Source organism: Oreochromis niloticus, linkage group LG22, assembly GCF_001858045.2.
Source record: "Oreochromis niloticus isolate F11D_XX linkage group LG22, O_niloticus_UMD_NMBU, whole genome shotgun sequence".
Lineage (NCBI taxonomy): Eukaryota > Metazoa > Chordata > Actinopteri > Cichliformes > Cichlidae > Oreochromis > Oreochromis niloticus.
The window spans coordinates 18544426-18570327 of NC_031985.2; the positions used below are offsets into that span (position 1 = coordinate 18544426).

General features: G+C 40.9%; 2 non-coding genes across 2 annotated transcripts; both read right to left on the reverse strand.

Annotated features, from left to right (window-relative positions):
• Positions 1 to 1155: 1155 nt before the first annotated feature.
• On the reverse strand, positions 1156 to 1227 carry trnah-gug (transfer RNA histidin (anticodon GUG)). Its single transcript has one exon. It is a non-coding gene; the product is annotated as a tRNA-His (tRNA).
• Positions 1228 to 2068: 841 nt separating this feature from the next.
• On the reverse strand, positions 2069 to 2140 carry trnah-gug (transfer RNA histidin (anticodon GUG)). The gene has a single exon. It is a non-coding gene; the product is annotated as a tRNA-His (tRNA).
• Between the last annotated feature and the right edge of the window lie 23762 nt (positions 2141 to 25902).

A 25902-nucleotide genomic window follows, 5' to 3' on the forward strand; every position in this document is an offset into this window, starting at 1 on the left:
TCCATTTGTGCCCAAGATGAATGTTCACTGCAGTTTAAGAGTTTTGCAGGTTTTAGAAACCATTTAGATAGTTCTCATAGTAACATAGTATTTTAGTGAGAAATGGGGTTTTGTTGAACCAGTTGAAATTCATCTGGGAGTGAGATATGATTCAAAGAGAAACAAATCATCCAGTTGATATGAGCAAGTCCCAGTAAATGACACTTTCATTTATGAAAGTTCATTTGAAAATGAAAAGTTTTCCTTTAAGATGGAGAAGTTTCACGTCCCATGAATAAACCAGCTACTCTCGGAAATGTGTATAAAGCTTTTTCTGAAGGCAGATATTGCAAATGTTAACTATTATTCTCAAAATCTAAAAGTGCACTGCAAATTTAAGATTAAATTAAAAAAAGACATTAATAAGTTTGGATGTCTTTGTTTTACATTGCAGAATTTACCACCTAGTCTGAATTCCTTATTGATGAACATCCATCTCATTTCTTTGTTTCATAACCAAGATGCAAAGAAATATGGCATTGACAAAATACTCCTGTTGATGATGTTAAGGATTTTAGAGAACAGTGGTATGAAAGTATCATTTCCTGAACAACATTTCTATGATACAATGGCACAAGTAACTGGTGATAATTTAAGTTTTTCACTCAGTTCTTGGCTATGTTGAATCGTTCTCTGCAAACTATTACTACAGAATGTGTTTTAAAAGCATCTGCTCAAAAGGCCACAGTTACACTAACTGATGTGCCTTTTAACACAAGTAGTGTTCATGTAGAGTAAATAGTCCACTGAAATTAGTTAAATATTTATCCCTAGCTGTGTACTTTTTTGTGAAATTGGCTCAAGGGTATCACTGTCTCTGTGTCGACCTTTTATTCTTTTAAGTTGTCTAGTAATGTGTTTTAAAGGTCTTTTAACACCAAGTTGGTGTTTTTTTTTGTTTGTTTGTTTGTTTTTTTTTAAAAATCTTCTAGTATTAATATTTCACACTATTTCTGATGTACTAATGTTAACTCCCTTGGATGTTTTAATACAACTAAAAAACTTTCTCACAGACAATAAAGCTGAAGTAATACAAAATAGCGGAAGCGACTAAAAGTTGAAACGGACATTGGAGACGCGAGATTTGTAACGTAAACATAACACAGGTTTCGGAATTGCCGTGACCCGGATTCGAACCGGGGTTGCTGCGGCCACAACGCAGAGTACTAACCACTATACGATCACGGCTTGCCACCGTCCGAGTTGCTATGAGGAACCTTATCATCCACTAACAATACAATCACTATATGGGTTTCAACACATAAACTAATAAGAATCTTTCAATACTTGCAGTAAGCACATTACAATGCTCACGGATGTTAACGTGCACCAATAATTAAGGTTACAAGAAAAAAAATGATGCCGTTGTGTCTGCATCAGTCTGTTCGTCCTTTCCAATGAACGTAACGTTTCCATAATAATAAAATCAACTGAACCAAAAATTGCTTTCATAAAACCTCTTTCTCACGTTTAGCTCCTTATATAGCGCTAAACACTATCAAATATTTGAGTGTCCATATAGTGTTTCTTCATCTACAAGAATAAGCGAGAAAATGTAAGTTAAAGTCTAAATCTCGTACTATTTTTTTAATCTAGAGAAAAGGCCAATCTAGATTTTTTTTATACTGCTTAAGCCTTTATATAGTCTGTTGCGGACGCAGGCACTGCAGAGAGGTCATTCCTGTTTTACTTCTTTGAAGTCCTTTCCACTGCCTGGGGCGCATGCGTAGTTGGTGCTTTTCGGTATAAATTCTCTTACATCAGATTCTAGTGAGATCCTTGCCCTCACTGCCTGCTGATGAAATTTACATCTCTCGAACCCAAGCAGAACCGAGCGGGTATTAAAAAGCATTTAGAATTAAAAAACGCTGCTGTCAGCAAAGATCGTCCTTTTGCACTGCTCACTGGTGCATTTCGAACATTTGGATCACATTTTTTATTGTGCTCTGCAGTAGTAGAAAGTATACAAACACCCCCTGCTTTCAGCAGTGCGCACTCTTTATGTTTTCTTGGGAAGTGAGAGAAAATTTGCCGTGACCCGGATTCGAACCGGGGTTGCTGCGGCCACAACGCAGAGTACTAACCACTATACGATCACGGCTTATTTGACTGTCACGGAGAAAAAACGCGGCATGACATATTTGTCCTCCGAAAACAAATTTTCACTCCAAATAAGACTTTAAAAAAACACAGATTAGTTCTGCACCTGTATTACTTTTTTTGTGCAGTCTTTGACCTGATGCTTCATGTCCACCCTGTTAGAGGACGTGTTCAGTGGGGAAATGGCTTCAAAATGACATAATCTTCAGCATCTCTCAGTCGCTGGCATTGTTTTGTGTGAGCCTCTTGCTGTTAAAGAAGATATGAGTTTCCTTTTCCATAGAGAGTCTGCAGTGACTGGGCTGTACTCATTCTCCTGCTTCCCTTGTTACCGTTCTACAAAAAAGATTGGGTTTATCAAAGTTGCTTGAATTGCATATGAAATTACTTTTCTTTGTCTTGATCTTCTTGTCCTCCTCCTCTCTCCTCATCCGCTGCATCTTACCAGCACTCTTCCTCCTGTGCAACTCGGATTGTTTTCATCCATTTGGATATTGAACTTCAACTCAGCTGTGTCGCCTTTGCACTCTGAGCAGGCTTATTTTGGTTTCAAGACCTCAAAAGAACAACTGTGAGCAATTTTGCATCTTTGTGTAAAAGCAATAGAATTTATTTTATAGCTTGTGTTGGTGAAACTGAGATCTATGCATGCGGAGCGTGGTAATATTTCTGACAATGAAGGGACTGATTTAAACAACAGAGCTAGGACACAAAGAATTTATTTAGGTTTAGTCAAATATCCGTGCCACGGCTGTGCCTCATCTCCGCAGACAATGTAGGGACACGCACCATACATTCTTCCTCACAGTTGTTGCCCACCAGGATCCCAAACATCCCTGACCCAACTGGCCCAATTAAAACAGATATAAAACTGAGCTAGGGCCTGTTTATCGTGAGATTGTCTTCTCATTATCATGCAGAACTAACTGATTAACTGCCCAAAAGTCTAGGAAATCTTTTCCTGGATTTCTGTTCATTAAAACAGAGTTCATGCATGCACCATTTGCTTTAATTACATTTTCCACATGTGAGAATTTCACAGAGGTTGTGTGTTAAACAGTCAGAGCGAGAATGGTACCCTTGTCAGTGCAGGCTCATGGAGGGTTGCCTGAGGGTGAAACGATTCGAAAGCTAGCACCAATTTATCTCACATAACCTCAGGCAGGCAAAATACAAAAGCGATAAGTGATTTTATTTTTTCCTTCATGCCTTCGGTGTACCTCTGAAATAGTCTTAGTGCTCTGATGTAGCCATTTGTTTTTTGCCTTTTCTTTGACTAAATCTACAAAGGCCACTGTGACATCTACCCTGTTTGTCTCTGAATGAGTTCATGACCCCTATACTGTAATAATAAATGGGTCAGGCTCCCTTATGATCAAGCTCTCCTGAATGTAACTTCAGACTTCATAAAATCGGGGTCTTATGAAGTCCTTGGCCCTCTTGGAAATTTCCTTCATTGCATGCACCACAGTCTCAGTCCTTGGCCCTTTGCAGTTAGCCTGAAGTATCTGCTGTGTCAATAGAGGATTACAATTTGTCTGAGAGGCCCTCTAACCTCATCAGGATATTGTATGTGGAATATATGAATTCTGGAAGTGCTCTGTGGGCAAATTTCCCAGCTGAACATCACTTCATAAATCTTCAGCTGGATATAATTAGACTTCCTGTATCCAGTATGACCCTCACCTCATCTGCGGTGCATCTCTCCTCAGCTGAACTCTCTGTACACCAATGACTGCGCCTCTTGCTTGCGGCCTGCCACATGGGTTACATTTGAAGACGAGGAAAAGTTATAAAAGATGATGTGTTACATCACAGACTCCGTTGCACAAGACTTGGGTTGAATTAGTAACAGGTATTGTTACTAGTTCAACCCTTTACTGTGCACTTGGTGAATTGCTAAGTTATTAATAATCTAACTGATAATACTTTAATCTACTTTTCTTAACTGCCTATCTGCTTCACAGCGTGTTTGGAGCATACACCCGTCATAAAGAGAGGATGCCACCTCATCGCACGGGACTCAAAATAATATTTCACTTTTATTTAATTTGTCTCTTTAATACAAGTCTTCTACTTGACGGAATATTATTGCAGTCTTAGAGAAAATATAAAATAAAGTATCTAAATGCTTACACCTGTGCAGGCCTGTGATGGAATGTAATATTTGGTGTTTCATCATTTAGTTTTATTTTGGAGACTCACCATTTTATTTTCTGACTGGTGCTCTGTAAAAAAGCATGCTTGAACAGAAGCGATCTGTATTACAACAAGTTTCCCAAAGTAATGAAATACTTAGTGTGTGTTTCTGAGCCTCTGGGTGGAACAGTATGTCAGGCGCCATTTAAAATATATGACCGAGAGGGCAGAACTTTTCCCCTGATGCATTCCACACCCATTTACTTGTCAGATGTGATTAAAAGGCTTCAGCCTATCCCCTACCGGTGATCTACTTGTTCTCTTCCCTCAGGAAGTCTGAGTTACATTATCTAAATTGCTAAATTTCTTGTCCGCTGTAAGTCAGAGAGCAGGCAGTGGCAGGTTCTTCTTACTGTTCCTGCGCCTCACTTTGAGACTAACGGTCACACAGACTTTTTGCTCTCAGGGCCTCCAAACTGCGAAGTACTCTGTCTGGAAGTTTTAAACCCGCAGGCTTCGAGGCTTTTAAATCACTTTTCCTCTAAGTTTCGTTCATGAATATAAAGCCTTGTGTTAATGCCACACGTTGCCTCAACACTTGTGTGTAATTCGTTTTCCTGAATACAGCGATTGTGCACTTTGTTCAGAACTTTATATTGTTTGAAGCTGAGTATTATTCCATTATAGCAACAGGCAAAAGCATTTAAAGTCAGACCATTTAAATAGTATCAAAACTCCAAATTCTGAGTATCTGACAAATGGACAATTTATTTAAAAATTGCACTGTAACATTATTTTTAAGGTACGGACTTACTTTTTGTACGATTTTCAGATTTACTTTCAACATTCTCATACATGTTTGTAACGACCTCAGTGGCAGTAGTTTCATATTCCACCACTCAGTGGCGCAACTGCATCACATACAAAAATAAATAAATAAATAAAAAATAGAAGGATTCAGTTGTGTTATTAACCATTCTGAGCCCACAATCCCCCCTCTTTCTCGGTTTCTTTCCGTACGTATGGCTGTCTCTCTGTCCTTCCTCGATACTCTGGTATGATCCATAATCACCACTCCATGTGTCTCCATCAGCATCCATCATTCTTTATGGAGTTTCGCAGTCGGGGCTCAGAGCAGTAGAAATCTAGAGAGAGAAAAAGACAGCCTTCCAGTCAGGGGCAGAGAGAAGGTTACTCAGCAGTCTATTTCCAAGTGACCTCCCAGATAGAAAGAATGTGTCCCTGTCCACACGTTTTCAATTGCCGGGCACGGGGGATATTAACGAGATCCCTTTTGCTCTCCAGTCAGGAGAGCTTCCCTCCCACCCCCACCCCTGCCCAGACCCACTCCCTGGTATTCGAGTAAACTGACTTTTAACAAATGCAAAACTCCAGAAAGAGAGCAAATTTACTTTCCTTTCTTGAACCAAGCATTTGCATAACATTTGGTCATTTCAACACAAAAGAGGAACTTCGCGTTGTCTCCAAATACATGAAGAGGCAGGTGTGTACCGACTCTGAGAACAGCAATCTAGGTGCTTCAGAGACAAGTGGGAATCAGCATCGCTCTGCTTTAAGCATACCTGTATGTGTCACGGCGCAACAAAGACTTTATATGCAGCGCAACACTGCACAAGCAAAAGAAGGTATGCATTGATAATATCACTGCTGTCTAACATGATGACAGAGATAGCCTTGTTGTATTGTGCAAAGCATGTTAGTAAGTGTAGCTGCATTTGAATGCATGTCCTGTTCTAAGGGATTCATAGCAGCGCTAAAAGGAAAGCTCAGAAACAGATGCATTTTTATTTAATCGGTGATCTAAGAAATTGAATGTATTGGATTTCTGGTCTCTTCTCTCTTATTGTGATGACTTTATGCCATTCCGACATAAGTGTCCATGACTTACGGTGTATATTTGTTTGCTATGGCTTCATTCAGATATGGCAGGACTCTCAAGTATGCACCGTGTCATAGCTGTAGAATCTTCTCATACAGCCTGCATTATTGACACATAATAACAACCTCTGTTCGTGTTGAAACCTCAAATAATGGCCTCAAAGAATTCCCCAATAAACAGCTTTGAAGGAGAAGTTAATTATAGAGTATTTCTTGAAAAATACACTCTTCTCAACGCGTCCACATTGTTGAAAGTTGAACTTTGAGAAGAATGATGTATTCTTGCTGCTTATTAGCCCAGAACTGCATCATCCTGTGCACGATTTGGGGAGGTGAACAGAGCACTTCCTACAAGACACAGCGGGTCCTGCCGAGTGCGCAGGTGCATTAACGTATCTCCCTGTGACATGTACATTGTAAGAGATAAGGTTGAAAATCATTGGAGTGCTCCTTTAGGCAAGACAGCGAGCATCAGTCAAGCTGTTCAGTGCCAAACACTGGTGGCTGTGGTCGTAGGCCGTTGAGCTGCAGCTCTCAGCTGTGAGCGAGTGTGGCCATGTGAGTTTTTTTTGATGCAGTGGTGTTGCTGAAAATGAGCGAGCATGCTCACTCAACCTTTTCTGGGTCAATAACACTAAAAAAGCCACCAGTCTCCCTCCTCTCGTCTCAATCAAAGCTATTGCGTTAGTAATTTAGAGCGGGCGTAAAAGGAAAATAACTTGCCTCATTTAAATGCTAATTTGTCTTCAGCTGAAGATTCTGCACAATGGCTACAGGTTGGCAGAATATGGGAAATATTGTGCGAGTGCTCATAGATCAGACACAAAGACAGTTTTCCAACCGCGTTCCCCCCATTAAAATCTTTTATTTCTTCATGCATCTTTTGTGGCTCAGCAGCGCTGCATAAATACACATGAACCAGTGATCTGCACTGCTGCAGTGACTGAAAATCATTAGCGATGCTTCTGTTCTCAATCACATTCTCTCTGCCAGTGGTGACAGTCTTCTTGAAATAGTGACCCACCCCTCCCCCTCGCTACTGCTGGTGGGCAGCACTGTAGCAAATCATACATGCTTTAACATAAACTCTGGGAAGTGGAAAACTTTGAGTATACTTCAGATTGTGTCTGGCCATGTGAGGGGTTTGACAGCTTGTGTTTGGTGCTCACATCCTATAAACCAGATGTGTCAAACATAAGGCCCCAGGGCCCAGAATCGTCCTGGTGAAAACTCCAATCTGACTCACTGGATGGCTTTGGAAAATGTGAAGGAGGATATAAATTTTGGACTTTTAACTATATTTTCTTGAGATTTACAGCTTTTCCTGCTGATAAAGATCTCCCTCATGGTCATTCACAATGCACCAAAGTAATTAAATGATAGATTTCTGTAATTTTACATATTTTCTTCTTACAATTTAAGCCTAAGGACTCATGTTGACAGATTTCATTCATTTACTACAGCTGTATTTCTTTATCGTGTAGAAAAACTGAGACATACTGTTGAAATTGTGCTTCGTTGGCTTATATTAAGATATCTCATATAGTAAAAATGTAGTTAAACTTCAGTTTTACTGGCCTGTACATATAAGATCAAGATGGGCTGTATGTGACCTGCGATGTAAAATGAGTTGACATCACTGCTATATACATTTGACCCTCTATGACCCCCAACATCCAACATGAAATTGAAGTTGTGTGCCTCCTGTGTATGATACTTTCAGGGTTTCTGCCAGGCCTAAATTTACCTCCATGGCCATAAACACAAAAAATATATATTATTTTTTTGCTTAGACAAGCATCTATGAAAAAAGAAAAACATAAACACAGGGAAATCCTATGACTTAACACTATTTGTCCTCACTTATTCAGCTGTTATCCATCCTCAGATGTTTACCAATTACAGTAGGCTTAATCGTTCACTGCTCCACCTCTCTCTGCACACCAGCAGCTGCGTCTGTAAAGTATGAATCAGCTCAGTTCTTCTAAGTGTGCCACTCTGTATGTGGTATTGCTGGTGGATGGTGATACATTAACACCCTCAGCAGCACTTTTTGGTAAAAACCCAGATTTAAATTGGCTTTGATTTCAATTGGTGCCTTAAAATCACAGGTTGTAGCAGTTTAAAAAAGGAAAAAAGAAAAAGTAAATTAAACCCGCAACTTCTTTTGGGAGAGCGCTGATCCACTTAGCTGCACAGTGACCTGTTCAAATGCCCAGAACAATAAAGCACTCCTTGTACTCATTCATAGAAATGGTCTATTTATATTCACACCATCCAGTCCCTATAAAAATGGAGTGAATACCTTTATTCTTTGCACAAAAGTCATTTTTAGCTGGTGCCAGTCTCCCTTGTCAAAAATTTGATTTGTAAGCTCATCTTCATGAACAAATAGAAGACTTGTGGATTGTCTTTTTTGCTCTTTGCAGACCTCAACTTTGAGAATACCCGGGGGTGTTTTGCGGTCAGGTCTTAAGGCATCTGGGATGAAAGTCAGCACCTTTAAGCTTGAGGAACCTCTCATAGTGCGTCTGAAATGGTAGATTGCTCCCTGCAGTTTAAGAGTGAGCTGCTGCCCCAGGTAAACAAGTTTAAGTATCTTGGGGTCTTGTTCATAGGTGACGGTAAAACGAAGCCCGAGATGGACAGGCAGATTGGCACCGTGTAAGCAGTGATGCGGACGTTGTACCAAACCGTGACGGCGAAGCAGGAGCTGAGCTGGAAGGCAAAGCTTTCAATTTACCACTCGATCTCCGTTCCAGCCCTCAGCTATGCCTGTGTACTTTGGGCAGTGACTGAAAAAATAAGACTGTCAGTTGAGGTGGCTCAGTCATCTGATCGGGATGTCTCCTGGGCACTGTGCATTTGAGGTGTCTTTTTGGACCCATGCAACTGGTGGGAGACCTCAAGCTTGACCCGGAACACGCGGGAGAGATTATGTATCTCATCTGGCCTTTGATTGCTTCCCGATCCCCCAGGAAGAGCAAGAAAACCTTGCTGTGGACAGAGATATCAGAGCTACCTCGCCACTGCAACTTGACCTCAAAAAGTGATAGAAATGGATACTTTAGAAAAAACCCCCACTACAACAAAAACAGATAATTCCGCTCTTTAAATACTACCTTCTTTTATGTTTGATTTTCTCCTGATTTCAGTCATTTCTTTTTATCCCATCCTTCTCGTTCTGGACCAGTCTCCAGTCTTTTATTATTCCTCCCTTTTTTCATTGCGTCTCTCTTTCGCTACTGTATTGTTTCCCAGTAACCAAGCAACACACAGATGCTCTTTGAAAATTTCTCTCTTGTTCTCTAACCCTGCCACTCCCCCACAGTCCCCCACACTTTTTCTCTTTAATTTCTGCCATCTCTGCCTCTTCGCCCCGCTCCCTCGCCGTCTATCTGAATCTTTAACCTCTTTCAATCTGTCTCTCTGTATCACCCTTTATCTCTGTCACTCCCAGTCTCTCCCGCTCCATTCTTCTCATTCTTTTTGTCGGTCTGCAGCCACCTCTTTGTGATTGAGTGACTTGAGAAGTTAGTTGGATGCCCTTCTACTGTCCTCCAAGGTTAATCACACATACACAGACACACACACACACATGCACTGACCTCTATATGATTTCTTTGGCTCTTCGAGGCAATGAAATGATGTATACACGCTTGCCGTGCTCGGCTTAATATATGGTGAACATCTACTTTCACACAATTGCCTTTTGTGTGCGGGAGTGCTGGTCTGTGTTTGCATGTTTGCGTGTGTGTGTGTGTGTGTGTATGTGCACACGGGTGTGTGTGTGCTTGCTCAATTAGATTGGATACCGTATGAATTTCCATTACGCAGAGTTGACAAGGAAATGGCCTAGTTTTTAATTGGTGGGGATTCGCATGCGACACAAGGTCATTGGCTGATAATATGTCAATTAACTGTCACACAGCTGAGAGAACAAGCGAGAGAGAGAGAGAGAGGGCGAGAGAGAGAGAGAGGACCAGTGAAGATGGACATAGCCTCATTTGACTTGTCAGCTTTCTATCCCAGTAGTGATCCAAGCGGATAAACTACACACACACACACACACACACACACACACACACACACACACACGGAGCAAAGTCACCTTCAGGCGCAACAGCAGGAGCTCTTCAAAGCCTCAGTCAACTGTCTTTCTAACACTCTTCTTTTATTTTGTCAACAAGTTGTCCCAGGTTAAGAAGAGTGTTTTATATTCTCTGGAAGTGCAGAGAATATGAGCGATATGGCTGTTAAGTTTTATAAATATATTTTAAACTAATCAATCCACTTGACATGAGATTAATATATACAAGCCTTGATCCAGTACTTTTGGTTTCTGTCTTAAACATGTATATGCAGTCAAAACCTGAGACTGTTTTCATGGGGCCATTTACTGTACATGTCATGACTCAGTAGCTTGTAGAATCACCTTTAGCAGCAGTAACTTGAAGTAATCATTATTAAGCGTTGTTGCATCACTGTTGCATCACAATTTTAGTTCACTCTTCTTTGCAATTAAGGCCAGTGCAGCACCTTGATTCTTTTCTTTTTCAGCCATTCTGCAGTAGATCTGTTGCTGTGTTTGGGATCATTGTCCTGTTGCATTACCTAAATTGGGCCAAGCTTTATCTGTCAGACAGATGGCCTTACATTTGACTCTAGAGGAGTAAATGATCAATTCAATGATTGCAAGGTGCCTAGGTCCCGTGGCTGCAAAACAAGCCCAAACCATCACCTCTTACCTCCACCACTGTGGTTGGCAGTTGGTGTGAGGTGTTTGTGCGCATATGCTGTGTGGCTTTCCCCAAATGTAATTCTGCAATAAGGATGTACTTTTTACATGACTGTATATCGTAGCATCTCTGTACACCAGTCTTCTGAAAAGTTGAAATGTCAGACAGTAATAAAAGAATTATACTTAGAAGCTAATATTTATTCAATCTAGTGTAATATCTTGGCAAAAGTTGAGTAATGAATTAATCATTATATCCAAATCAACATCACCACGTTGTCTGCTGCCAACTTTCTTGACTAACATTAAAAAATGTCAGAATGTCCAACTGTACCAGGTCAACTGACTTTCTATATTGGTTTGAAATTTAACCCCGCACACACAAGAATGTAGACCAAGTAAGATAAGAGAGATAAGATAAACCCTTATTAGTCCCACACGTGGGAAATTTGTTTGGTCACAGCAGAAAGTGGACAGTACAAAGTTAAAAGCAGATAGATAGAATAGAATAGAATAAGATAAAACAGAATAACATATTATACACAATAGAATAAAATACTATGTTGCATCAGAATTGCACTTGGTAATATTGCACATCACGGAGACTAGGCGAAGGCTACCATGGTGTATTAGTTGTGCGTGTGTGTGTCTGTTCGCGCGCGTGTGGTCATCTGCAAAGTCTTTGTTGTGGAGTCTGACAGCAGTTGGAAGGAAAGACCTCCGAAATCTCTCCGTCCCACGCCGTGGGTGCCGCAGCCTGCCATTGAAGGAGCTGCTCAGTGCTGTCAGAGTCTCCTGCATGGGGTGGGAAATGTTGTCCAACAGGGATGACAGCTTAGCCACCATTCTCCTGTCACTCAACACCTCCACTGGGTCCACAGGGCATCCTAGAACAGCACTGGCCCTCCGGATCAGCCTGTTCAGTCTCTTCTTATCCCCAGGAGAGATGCTGCTGCCCCAGCAGACCACACCGTACAAGATGGTTGAGGCTACCACAGAGTCATAGAAGGTCTTCAGGAGTGGGCCCTTCAGTCCAAAAGACCTGAGCCTCTGCAGCAGGCACAGCCTGCTCTGCCCTCTTCTGCAGAGAGCATTTGAATTGTGAGTCCAGTCCAGTTGCCTTTGATTATTTGGTTACAAAAAACTACAAGACACCTTCACAAAGAGATGAAATTATGGTCTATAGTAGGGCATATTTGCTTATTTAAGCCGCTCTCAAATAATTTTGTTTTTGAACTAGACCTGCTGTTTTAAATCTCCACGGTTCAGTATAAGTCAAACTTGATAGCCTATATATTATTTGAAAGCAAAAAGTGTTAGCAACAATTACAATTTAATATACAGGAAGAGTGTGTAAACACAAGCTGCAGTTTTGTAACTTTAACATTGGCTGTAGGGGCATATATTTGAGTATTTTTTAACTGAAAATTAAAAATCAAGCACAGCAGCCACACTCACCTTCTCATCAAACCCTCTGTTTGTGAGAGTCAACCAATCAGAAAAGAGAGCATGCTTTCAGCGGAAGAGAAACAACATTTTTTTTGCTTTGTGCAGTGGATGAAGAGAGGGGTATAAAGAAGTTAGGGATTATTTTGAAATGTGACTCATGCAAAGCTAACCTTGTGGAGTCCAAGAATACAAGTATGGTTTTGAAAGTGAGCATAATATGTTTCCTTTAAGATGTGCGAGTTCTTTCTAGTTCTTAATGGAGCTGATGCGATGAGCACCTTGGCTTATCTCTATAATAAGCATAAAAGGTCTCCTTTAATGTAGAGCGAGGGCATGAAACAGTATATGGCAGTGAGGCATCAACGGTGCACCTGTCAGAAATAAAAGAAAAAGAAACACAGGCAGGTTCCACTGAAAAGCTTTCCATCACACACGTCATCCTTTCTGTTCACTTTTACATCAAAAAGCAGCTGTTTTAAAATATACATGTGTATGGCCCGGCAAAAGTGCACTGACAACAAACAGGTGGATATAAACTCACAGATTCCTTCTTTTTCTTTCTGTTGAGCTCTCTGTCTCTTTTTTTGTTTTTCAGTGATGCTGCTCTAAGTGATTCAGAGGCTCAGCTCAACTAAGCAATCACTCAGATGTGACACCACAGAACGCTGGCCTGCATACTGTTTGATTATTTTTCTTGTCCTCTTTTCCACCTTCATTTCCACCTCTTTCATCCTCTAGCTTCTTCTTTCGTATTTTTACTCTTATTCTCATCACCTTGTTTGTCTTCGTCTCACCTCACCCTACTTCTCCGTCTACTGTTAATCTCAACAAGTGTGGCACTTTAGAGGCGATGGCACTGGTCGCCATGGCAATACCACCAAGGGTGGATGATGGAGAGGAGGCACGATGGCGAGCGGAAGGGACAGATGCACGGAGAGAGAGATAGAAGAGAAGAGATGGAGCGACATCTGATGTTCTCTCGCTGGGGCAGCCATGAGTGTCGTTACAGTCTGTAAAAACACACTCTCACACACACACACACACACTTGGGACATGAACACAGGGGAAATCTGTACCCTCTCAGACAGAGAAAATTAACACAACAGGAAATTGGTTTCTGCTTTCCGTGCAAATGTGACAGTGTATCCCATGACAAATGTTATATAAATGATATGTGCAATATAGTTAGCTACAAAGAAAGATGAAGGGATGGTGGTTAAGACAGAGAATAAACAAGACATGAAAGAATGAGAAACAAGTGGAGAAACTTTAATTCTTACAGTAATATCCCCACAGTTTGGGAAGTGCTCCTATTTGCTTTCTAGTCTTTAGCAGCTTTGCTTAGAACAAAGACTGGAAGACACTGTTTCTTCCTTTTTCAAAAGTCCTTGAAATAGTTGTAAAAATCTAATTGGTCATTTGGCGACGAATGCTCTATTTGAAAAGTCAGGATTCGGAATTCACCACGGAAACAGTGAAGATTATAAATGACCTTCATATGTGCTGTGGCAGTGGGCTCATCTTTGCATCTATCCTGTTTGACCTCAGTGCAACGTTTGTTACTGATAGCCACAATATTTTAGGACAGTGCGGAGAGTTTAATCATATCTTTCTGAGAGATTCCAATTTAAATGTGGAATCTTTTTCACGAACAAAAGTTAGGATCCCAGCACTGTGGAACTCTGTGCTTCCCTTAGGCAGTATTATTAGAAATAGATGCTTGGTCTTGGTCTCTTGTCTTGGTCTCGCTGTCTCGGTCTTGCTGTCTCAGATTGACATAGTGGTTGGGAGATTTGGAGTCAACAGTATCCATGACACACAACGTAACATTCGATAATGTGTCATGCGCAAAAGCATCAGCTCTAAGAGCCGTGCTTAGAGAGTGCTTTGTAGTGAATCAGAAGAGTCAACTCCCATTGAGCGAGAGCCGGCTCCTCACTTAATTTCCTGTCGCTGCTCAGCTCTCACACAGTGGCTCAGCTATACTCCAGTCCCTCCATATTGTGGCCAATCACATGCGAGGATATAGGATAATATCATTATGTGAAAAACAGAGAGGGTGAGAGACGCGACAGTCAAGTGGAGCGTGCGTCTGTCCTCTCAGTAAGTGAGTGAGACAGTAGACAGCAGTGAGGAGGGCTGTGCGAGTGCATCGCAAAAACACATAAATATGCCTGACACCCATAAACGAAGCAGCATCTGGCTGCAGTTTAAAGACTTTTTTGTCCTGGTCTCGGTCTCGTCTCGACTTTGTCTTGGTCTTGACTCGGTCTTTCCTGGTCTTGGTCTTGTTCTTGTCTTGGTCTCGATACCCTCTGGTCTTGGTATTGTCTTGGTCTTGGTTTAGGCGGTCTTGACTACAAGTCTAGCTCTGATACATTGTTATCAGGTTGTTCTAACAGTTCCCTAAAATGCCCTCACCTAATCTCAAATGCTTGGCAACCCCCTATAAACAGGCTAAAATAACATTTATGCAGCTACAACACAATATAAAAACACTGTATCATTTTAATTTCATGATAGTAAAATGTTATTTATTTCCAGACTTTCATTATGCATGATATATTATGACATGTTGCCTAGCAATCATATAATGATGGAGTAAAGACCAAGCAATACAATATCATCGGCATGTATTAGTGAATATAGATGTTGGACATTCTCATAGGAGAGTCTGACTGACTGACTTTTTGGAACCAGCCTCAAGTGGTCATTTGGGCAATTGCAAGTTCTGGAACTTTTAAAAATGAGCTTTTCAGTCCCACTCTTGTCTAACTCTGACAGACTTTTCAGACTTCCATGCCAACCGAGAGATCAAACACCATGCCAATGAGTGGCTTCTGTGATCACCACGGATACGGTGAGACAGCCGACCACTTTGTAGTGCCTGCTTGCATGTACTTTATGTATGTGTCAGTATGATCATAGTCCACAGTTTCATTTAGCAGGAGGAATCTGGGGAAAATGTTTAAGTGTGTGTGACTAAAGTGTTTCCTTGTGTGCGCGTAGAATGAAGGAGTAAAGGACATGTGCTCAAGTGTGTCTTTATTCCATCTTCTGTTAGTGTGTGAGTGTGCACACGTTGGTGTTTCTGGTGTGTCCGCATGTAACTGTCTGTGGCTGTTTCCCCAGGCTCCTTTCTGATAGACCACTACTGGGTGTTGAAGAGATGAAAGGGATGCTGGGAACTCATCTCACGCTATGAATCCTGGGTAACTAGCGTGTGATGTGAGTACATCCTCATCACCCAGTGAAAGAAGGCTTTCATCCCTTATCAGTTCTCTCTATCAGTATCCCCTTTTTCTGTCGACCCTCCTCGTGCTCGGCCCCATTTAATTCTTTCCTCCCACATCTTCAGTTGGCTCTTTTTTGTCTTCTGGTGTTTTTTCTTTTCTTTTCTTTCCTCTTCTTCTTTTTTCCCCCATTTTCTCTTATTTGAATGCCTATTTGATTTGTTTCTGTTCATTTTATTGGGCTCCTTTTGCTTTTTTGGGTTTGCTCTGATCTTCCTTTCTTCATTTCCCTTAGTCCTTCTCTTTTGCTTTCCTTAAAGTTCATTGCTCTTCTACCTCTTGTTTCCTTTCCTTTCCTTTTTGGTCATTTATCATTGAATGATTGCATTTTTCCCTCTTTTGATTTCTTTCTTTTCCTGACAATTCTTGTCATTTTGTCTCATCTCGTCTCGTCTTTGCTTTTTTCTTTCGTTTTTCTGTCTCTGCCCTTCATTTCCTATTTCCTCTCCTCTCTTATCTCCTTTCCTTTTCTTTCCAACTCACCTTGTCTACATTCTTCGGCTCTCCTCTTCTGTGAACATAAAATGATCAAAGTGCCCATTCTGGCCATGACAGTTCAATTTTACCAGGGTATGTGTGCGCGCTCGCACACGCACATACACACACACACACCTACACACACACACACACACGCACACACACCTGCAAGCGCTTTTCTAAGGGTGTACATGCGGTTAGCCAACCTATACATGCCTAAATGACGGACTTGCCAATTTTGTATGCTTCTGCTTGAACAAGTTGGATAAGTCAAGTTACAAATCCTTCCCTTATGATTGTTCCTATAAAAGGCAGACTTTGACTCTGACCTTTTGTTACCTCAAAAAAAATTGTATAGTCAAAATGTCGGTAAAAACTTTATAAAATGACCACGAAGTTGGTGCCTTAATCCTCTTTTTTCAGCAGCTACTGTAGCTTGGCTGGGCCTGACACTTTGACCAGTGAATGCATTCTTAGAGTCAAAAACTATTCACCTGGAGCAAATCTCAGGTAATCAGCAAAGCCCAGACAGCCAAGAGAAATGTAGAAACAGTATAGCTGGTGAAGCAGTGTTTAATGACAACCAGTCTCACAACTTTTATAGCCTAATTGGTTGTCTTGAATCATGTAATCCACTTCAAGGTGCATCAAACAAGTTACAGTAAACCAGAATAACACTTCATTCTGTGCCTTTTAGCAATTACTGCTTATCGGCAAGCTAATCCATTTACCTTTAAGCCCCAAAGTAAATGAAAATCTTGCTGACAAAGTCAGCTAATGGACACCGACTTCTTTGTTATATACAATTTAGTGTCATATAATATTTGTTGCTGTCAGTGTCAGGCTGGTGAAAAATCTGATCCTAGTTAGATCATCCTTTGTGAAGCCAGGTTGGCACCGCTTACAAAGTAATTAAACAGCAATAAATAGAAACTGTTTGACTTGCTGATACCTTTTCAGCCTGGGTTTTTATGGAGTATGCTTACAATGTTTCATTATACTTTTTTACATTTTAATTTTGTTTTATATTACTGTGTTCTTGATTTTTCATATGATGTTTTTACATTTATTTTAGATTTGTTTTTATTTTTTTAAATTTTTACATTAATTCTGTCTGTTTATCATTTTGTTTGCCATCTGAAAAGCACTTGGAACTGGACTAACCTGCGTGAAAGGTGATGTATAAATAAAGTTTGCAAAGAGGGAAAACACAAGTGTATTCATGATGGTTGCATCACACTTAGGGGAGGTCTTGCTTTTGCGCCTGCTGGCGGACTGTCAATGCTGACTGGGACAATGAATGTGGCCATCATCACCTGCAGAGCAATTGAAATGTGTGTGTTTGTGTCTAAAAGCATGGGAGAGAGCATAAAAGCCTCACAGAATTTAAATGTTTTCACTTGGCATTGTAACCAGCCACATGATGATGCTATTATGGTTGTGCGAAACATTTTAGCATGGGCCAGCTGTCTGCTAAGTTTCAATTCTGAAGCCTTTTGTGAGATATTACTGATTATGAATTAGCTGAAACAGGATGTTTTCACTATGGGATCTATGAAGTCCTGTGTAAAAATACATACATCCTTAGAGCTCCCATAAGCAGTATAATTAGCAGCCATAATCACATAGATGTGATTAACTGATCATCAGGAAGTGCGAGCATCTCTGTAGGAGCGCAAGTTTCATCAGTCTGCTGGTCTGCAGCGAACAGGTATCTTAACACAATACCATAATCTTCCCAGGAGTGGATGTTTCAGCAAATTCACCCCAAGCTCAGAAAAACTGCAACCCCCCCCAAAGAGGTACATCTCAGGCTCTGCAATTGTACTTCATTATTACAGTACAGTAAAAGTAAAGTTAGAAAAAGACTGAAGTGCAGCTTGTTTGGGAGGGCTGCCAGGCATAAGCTTCTTCTCTCTAAAAATTACAGATAAAAATGCATCTGAATAAATGACAAGACTTCTTGAAAAATGTCCTTTGAATACGCATAATGCATAGCATCATGTTTTGATGGAAAGCGCATCAGCACAAACTCCTCGTAGCAACTGTCAAGCATAATGGTAGAGGGGGGATAATTATTTCTAGACCCATGCACGACAGCAAATGTACAACAGCATGCCTGAAAAAGAAGAAAATCAAGGTGCTGCAATGGCCCAGTCAGAGTCCAGATCTCAACCTGATTGAAATGCTGTGGTGGGACCTCAAAAGAGCTGTGCATAAGTAAATGCCTACAAACCTCAATGGACTGAAGCAATGTTGTAAAGAGTGAGCCAAGATTCATCCACAAATTTGCATAAAACCTAGACTTAACCTTATTTATGGTTAAGTCTGTTTGCCTGAGCCACATTTATGACAGTTACATAAAACACTGAGGAGTTAAAGCAGCTTTTAAATTGATAATACACACAAAAGTTTACAATGGAAAACCGAAAAATCATGAAAAACAATGCAACATTTGTGAAACCCTGTGTTGTCTTATGTCCCCCAAACCATGTATGTCCAGTATCCCTGGGATATAACTATAAATACATTTGACAGGTTGTATAAACTAAATGTGTGTGGCTTTTGTGAATCTCTTCAGCACCAGACACCACAAATCTTCAAGATTTAGAGGAAATATTATGGAGTATTTCTTTCTTTCTAAACTACAAATTCTTTCAGCAAAGACACATCATACTGATAGTTAGGTGACATTACAGCAATTATAAATATCATCTATGGTGGACTTCTAGGCTTGTTTTTTACTTCACCTAGTTCTTCTTTAAATGAAAGTCAATACTTTGGAGGGCTGTAAGCACACTGAAACTAGGTCTCAGTTCCGATACAATTACATGGACATAAGAAAATTGAAATGACAATTTGAAATATCAGTGGAGTCCTCTGAACTGGAAGAACAAGTCCAGTGGAAAATCACTTAACGTGACTGTACAACACTTTCCCAGGGAGACTAACACATCCTCATTTTCAAATAATGTTACCAAAGTCCAAACACCCCCTTTTCTACCTCTGCTGTCTCCATGGCTAAGCTTACTTGATGGCAAAATGTAACGGACATTTTTATCTGAATGCTTTTCTGCACGCCATGCTGCGCCTGCACACGCTTAGCCACATGCAGCAGACCAGCAGGGATTTGTTGCGTGCCCAGGTCTAGTGCTGTAGCTCTTTTTTTCCTCTCCCTGCTCGCTCTGCTGTGTCCCCAAAATAAGGGAATACATGCAGTGATTTGATGTGAATCTTAATTAGTTATTGAGTGTTTTGTGTTCTTTGTTTACTACTGGTCTGTATTGTAAACCCAGTAATAGAGAAGATTAGCAGTAAAAGACAAAGTGTTCTTATCTTGAGATGGTAGATAGGAGATGCATTTGCACTTAGTCATGTTCTGTATTTTATCACCTTATCTGAAGGTGCAGAAATGGCCCGATTTCAATTTTTTCTCGTATGATGCTACACTTAAGCCCACAGATAAAAAAAATAATAATAAAAAAATAAAAGCGCCAATGCATCTGAACAGTTAATACAATATAAGTATATTTACTTCTATCTCATCAGTATTCTTGGGTATGGAAGTACATGGCCATGCTGTCACTTGTGTGTGTGTGTGTGTGTGTGTATGTGTGTGTGAGTTAGAGAGTGCTTTCAATCTTAAAAGGTGAACTTTGCTTGTGAGGCAGTACCAACAGGAATTAATGTCACAGTTGGCTGCCTATCAGGCTCGTAGATGCAGACGACATGCTCCTTTGTTTGTTTCTTAGTGGATCTGTCTGCCCTGGATTCCCTACAGATTCATCCCGCTAATAGGTAATAAGAGGTCCCTCTCCTCACTCTCTTGTGTACACATCAGTTGTTACAGTTTTGGGTAGGATTGTGTTTTATGAATGTTTTTTGCATGTTTAATGTGAATTACATGCATATGCGCCATCCATCTCTCCCAGTGTCTTAACCGCCAGAGCCTATCCCTGCTGTCAAAGGATGAGGTAATGTACACTCATAGGAATACAGGGAGTGCAGAATTATTAGGCAAGTTGTATTTTTGAGGAATAATCTTATTATTGAACAACAACCATGTTCTCAATGAACCCAAAAAACTCATTAATATCAAAGCTGAATGTTTTTGGAAGTAGTTTTTAGTTTGTTTTTAGTTTGAGCTATTTTAGGGGGATATCTGTGTGTGCAGGTGACTATTACTGTGCATAATTATTAGGCAACTTAACAAAAAACAAATATATACCCATTTCAATTATTTATTTTTACCAGTGAAACCAATATAACATCTCCACATTCACAAATATACATTTCTGACATTCAAAAACAAAACAAAAACAAATCAGCGACCAATATAGCCACCTTTCTTTGCAAGGACACTCAAAAGCCTGCCATCCATGGATTCTGTCAGTGTTTTGATCTGTTCACCATCAACATTGCGTGCAGCAGCAACCACAGCCTCCCAGACACTGTTCAGAGAGGTGTACTGTTTTCCCTCCTTGTAAATCTCACATTTGATGATGGACCACAGGTTCTCAATGGGGTTCAGATCAGGTGAACAAGGAGGCCATGTCATTAGTTTTTCTTCTTTTATACCCTTTCTTGCCAGCCACGCTGTGGAGTACTTGGGCGCGTGTGATGGAGCATTGTCCTGCATGAAAATCATGTTTTTCTTGAAGGATGCAGACTTCTTCCTGTACCACTGCTTGAAGAAGGTGTCTTCCAGAAACTGGCAGTAGGATTGGGAGTTGAGCTTGACTCCATCCGCAACCCGAAAAGGCCCCACAAGCTCATCTTTGATGATACCAGCCCAAACCAGTACTCCACCTCCACCTTGCTGGCGTCTGAGTCGGACTGGAGCTCTCTGCCCTTTACCAATCCAGCCACGGGCCCATCCATCTGGCCCATCAAGACTCACTCTCATTTCATCAGTCCATAAAACCTTAGAAAAATCAGTCTTGAGATATTTCTTGGCCCAGTCTTGACGTGTCAGCTTGTGTGTCTTGTTCAGTGGTGGTCGTCTTTCAGCCTTTCTTACCTTGGCCATGTCTCTGAGTATTGCACACCTTGTGCTTTTGGGCACTCCAGTGATGTTGCAGCTCTGAAATATGGCCAAACTGGTGGCAAGTGGCATCTTGGCAGCTGCACGCTTGACTTTTCTCAGTTCATGGGCAGTTATTTTGCGCCTTGGTTTTTCCACACGCTTCTTGTGACCCTGTTGACTATTTTGAATGAAACGCTTGATTGTTCGATGATCACGCTTCAGAAGCTTTGCAATTTTAAGACTGCTGCATCCCTCTGCAAGATATCTCACTATTTTTGACTTTTCTGAGCCTGTCAAGTCCTTCTTTTGACCCATTTTGCCAAAGGAAAGGAAGTTGCCTAAAAATTATGCACACCTGATATAGGGTGTTGATGTCATTAGACCACACCCCTTCTCATTACAGAGATGCACATCACCTAATATGCTTAATTGGTAGTAGGCTTTCGAGCCTATACAGCTTGGAGTAAGACAACATGCATGAAGAGGATGATGTGGACAAAATACTCATTTGCCTAATAATTCTGCACTCCCTGTAGAATCACTAGTTAGTCTAACATCCACGTCTCTGGATTATGGGAGCAACAGAATCCAAACAGGGAGAGGAAAAACATGGAAACTCCAGCAAGCTAATTTATTTAAACCCAGGAACCTCTCACTGTGAGGTGACAGTGATAAGGACTATAACACTGAGCCAACTTACAGATAGTGGGGTAAAATTAAAGTAATGTTGAAACTTAGCAGAGTTAGGCTTGTTACTCAAAAAGTTGCACATTACTTGTTACTCTTAAAAAAACAAAATGAAACGTAGAAAATTCTTTACATAAATGTAGAACTTATTTGTTACATTTTGTTAGACTTGTTACATTACTTCTGTTTTACTTGCTGCGCCACATAATTGCTAGTTACCAATATAAACACACTGACACACGCACAGTCTTTCTGTTAGTGCTTAACTGTGAGCACAAAACTGACACCAAAGCTGTAAGGTGACCAAACAGCACTTCACAGAAAACTGTTGTGGCCACAGGGATTCTGCTGGAGAAACAGGTGTAGGTAAAAATGGAGGCTCCAATGCTACAGCCCCAACTGCTTGTCACTGATTTTGTCACCTGGTGAAAGTCAAACTTTGCTTGACTGGGGATGGCATACACTCCACTTTACCATCACTCTGCTAACTTTTTGTTGTCTTTGCAGAAGTTTGCAATAGTTGATGACATGTTACAGTAGCAGCGGTTGTTTTTGGAGTGCAGTTCATGCTTTGCCATCACATTCTTGTGCTTTTGTGCACTAAAACTGCAAGCACTGTTCCTATCTCTAGCCCCCAAAACTTGCTGAATGCTCTGTTGTTTTTCTCCTCACTCAACACCAACTGAAATCAGCTGATTATAGTAGGAGTGCATAAGAAAAAGGCTCATTTTTTCCTGGCAATTGTGCATATTAATGCTATGCTACAAACTTCAGTTCATTTAATTTTAATTCAGGTGGTTTATATCGCAAGGTAAACACTGGGAAGAAAACACCAACAGTCAGACAAGCTCTCTGAGGAGCACATGGTAACAGTGGGAAGGAAAAACTCCCTTATAACAGGAAGAACCCCTCCAACAGAACCAGGTTCAGGCAAGGGAAGCCAAGTGCCATGAAAGTTAGTCATGAGGGGAAAGACAAGAGAGAAAAGAGGCGCACAGAGAAACCATGAACCTGAAACGTCACAAAACACATGTAACGACATGATTATTAGTATTATTACTAATGTGATTGCTGAATTTAAAACTGTGATGCTTTACAGTGCATTGCACCTACTGCAACCACTAAGATGCAAGGATGTGCGAGCCAGTGGAATTAAGGTCCTCTTTCTCAAACTCCAAAGCTGCTTTTATGTCTTAGACTGTCCTAGCCTGACCTGTTAGTTTCCTTCAAGTTTTTCACATCAAGAAGTCAATTTTTTCTCTTATTTTAGACTTTTATATCTTACATTTTTTGCCTCCTCACACCCCTTCATCCTCCAAACCCCGAAAGACTTGCACATCCACGTGTCTGCTCCTCACAGGTTGTTATACCTCATACATCTGGAAAGGCTTTGTACACTCGCTCAGTGTCCTCTCCATAGATGCCTAACACTTTCTGTTAATATGCATGACCAGTTACACTTCAGCACTTTAAACTTGGCAGGCACACACTCACGCATTTTGAAAAAAAAAAACCACAAAAAGAAAAGAAAATGCGACTTCTCCGGGTTGTGTTTTTCTTCCTTCATCCGTCTCCTCCTCCTCCTCCTCATCTCTGTGTCTGCGCTCATTCTCTCTCAATCTTTCTCCCTACCTGCCATTCTTGTCTTCCTACTCCGTTCCTCTGCGTCACTCCTTCAATACTGATGTATGATGCAATGAAACAAAACGTGAGCGTCAACTTTTTCCTCTAACTTTATTCCCCCTCAGACCTGTCTCCCTTCCTTCCTTCATTTCGTATATCTTCCTCTTTCATCCTCTTTTTTTCTCTTTCTTTCCTTTTTGCTTTCATGTTGCGTGTCCCCCCCCCCCCTTCCTCTTACTCTCCTCATCTCTCCTCTTCTTGCTCTCTCCTCTCCAGAGTGCGCTTCTTTCCGTCTGTTTCATTAACAAGATTTATCTTCTCTAGTAATTACAGTACACACACACACACACACACACACACACACACACACACACACACACAGAGTTTATGCCAGTGATGCTGCTTGTCGCTGCAGTTCTACTTTTCCACCAGTCAGGGTCACTGTGGCACTGTGAAGAGCAAGAAGAGGTAGAGGTATATGTGTTCATGTATTTGTGTGTGAACCAAGGTTATTGCATGCATATGTATGTGTATTTGTGCGTACATGTGTACCAGTGTGCCTGTGCTATGCTGCATAACCTGTATTATGCTGGCCCCTGACATGATTTTAAATAACCCATCCACGCTGAATAAGTGGCGTTCTGTTGGTAAGCCCTTCCTGATTTTAAAATTCTTTTACCTTTGAATCCATAATGCACACTCACACTGCTTTAATGCCTTCCTGAAGGCCACAGCCCTGTCTCTGTGCGTGATTGTGTATGTGTGTGGAGAGAAAAAAAAACCCTTCAAGGTCCCTAATATTCTCGTTGCATGCAAGTACTTTAGATTCAGAAACAACAGGCTTTATGACTGCAAATATTTGCACAGTTAGATGAGCTGCATGAGCTGTTAATAGAGGCACTTTTCAAAAGTTCAACATTTATTTGTCACTTGCTCTGTTAGCCCACAGACCCACGATCTCCCATATCATAATCCCTCTAAAGTAATGGGTTCCACTGCTGACAGAGCCTGATTGATGTCGGTTTTCCCTTCATGCAGAGCTAGCTGGCTAGTTGACATTGACAGAGTGACTGACAGAGGGGTTGACAGAGTGACAAACGCAGAGTGACTGGCAACGTTTCTGAGTGACAAAAGAGGTGGTAGGAATCAGTGGATAATTTTCTTTTAAACATAATTTGTTCCACTTACAATTACGGAAAAAACGATTTGTCATTTTTCTTAGTCGCTCTACAGAAAAGAATGTCCCTTGACATATTTGAAATCAACAATCTTCATGAGTGCTGTGAGTCGGAAAGCACAAAACACTTCACCTTGTCTCCTCGTCGCCTCCTCTGTTACTGCTAAACTAAAACAAACTTTTAGAACATTAAAAGATATAAATGTGCCGCTTTATTATGTTGTAGCAAAAAACAACAACTCCTTCTTTTGAATACAAAATATTAATAGAATATAGTCCTAAAGATATTTCTGTTCAAACTTTGAGCTATTTTCAAACCCGCATGTTCAGACTTCCTCCTGCGTTCGCACACAGTGGTAGGTTGACAGATGGATCATCCGGCAGAGTCGGGCGCCTTTGAGTCATGGAGATGCAGATAGCACGTTGTATGTACGGTACATCAGTAGAGTTTTAAGACCCCTTTAAGTTTTCCACACTTTTAGGCTCATGTTAAAGTGTGAATTAGTTCATTTTGTTCCCCATCAATCTGCACACGAAACTCAACACTGATAAAAATAGGTTAAAGTCATCATTGATTCAAACTGGACTGAGACATCCAATTTCTCCCTACATAAGTATTCAGATTTTTTTTATGACTCTCACAACTCATTTGTCAGTGGTTCTTGAGGTGCTCCAGCAATTTCATTACAGTGACTAATCCGTTTCATCTGATATTATTAAGAAATGAACCCATCTGCCTATTTAAGATCACAAAAGCACCAGGAAACCAAGCCTGGAGGTTGAGGAAAATGACTGTTGAACTTTGAGACGTTATTGTCTCAAGGGACAGATCTGGGGAAGGATACACCATGGAAAGTGACCAGGTATCCATCCATCATCCATCCATGAGGGATCTGGTTGCCAGGCCAAATTGGGTAGTGAGGGCATTGGTCAAGAACCCAATGGTTATTGTGTATGAGATGAGTTTCTTTGTGGAGATTAGAGTTTGTTAGGCCGAAACGACTCATTGGCAGGACGCACTGAGAACTTCAGCAACTTCAGGTAAGTACAGGACAAGACTTCCAAAGAATTACGTTAACATCTTAAGGTTATTCAAGCAAAAGAAGTTTAAAAGTAAGTGGTTTCAAAGTTTCCTGAGCAAATCTACTATGGCAGCAATCTGGTGATGTTGCTGGTAAGTGTTAATGTGGCACAGGTGCACCAGCTGGAGCCCGAGGAAGCCACACCTAATCTGGGAGAAGGAAAGCAGAGTTAA